The following is a 522-nucleotide window of genomic DNA, read 5'->3' as shown; positions in this document are numbered from 1 at the left end:
TTCAAATACACATTTGTGTTAGTTCTATTTAATTTCAGGATGTGTTCGTTAAATGTTGTATTGTCTGCTGGTTTTGTTGTAGGGATTAGGAGTAGTGAGTACGATAACAAGGCTATTTGATGCGTCAACCTTGAGCAGTTTAGTTATTAGATTGCGGAGTTTCGGGGGTTTTATATTCTCCAAAAAATATTTTTTTTCCCAGGTGAAGTGTATACTGTTCGATAGAGCGTCGTTTGATAGCTACTGTGGTGTCGTTAGGTTAAAATTTACCCAGTGAGGAAATTGTTAGGAACTACTTAAGTTGCGGTGTTTCGGGGTTACGTTGTTACAGTGTATTGAATTGATTTAATGAATGTACGTTCTCAATGTACAGGTACACCAAAGTACTGTACCTTACACTTAGAGTTAAACAGTAGATAGTTCTTCTTCGTTCGGTTTTATATTTGGAATCCACGTTAAAGACTTGATTAAAGTTAAGGTATGCTTGAAAATAATGTATACTAGTATCGGGTTTTGAAAATT

Source organism: Aphanomyces astaci, assembly GCF_000520075.1.
Source record: "Aphanomyces astaci strain APO3 unplaced genomic scaffold supercont1.14, whole genome shotgun sequence".
Taxonomy (NCBI): Eukaryota; Oomycota; class Saprolegniomycetes; order Saprolegniales; family Verrucalvaceae; genus Aphanomyces; species Aphanomyces astaci.
Note: the sequence above shows the minus strand (reverse complement) of the source record.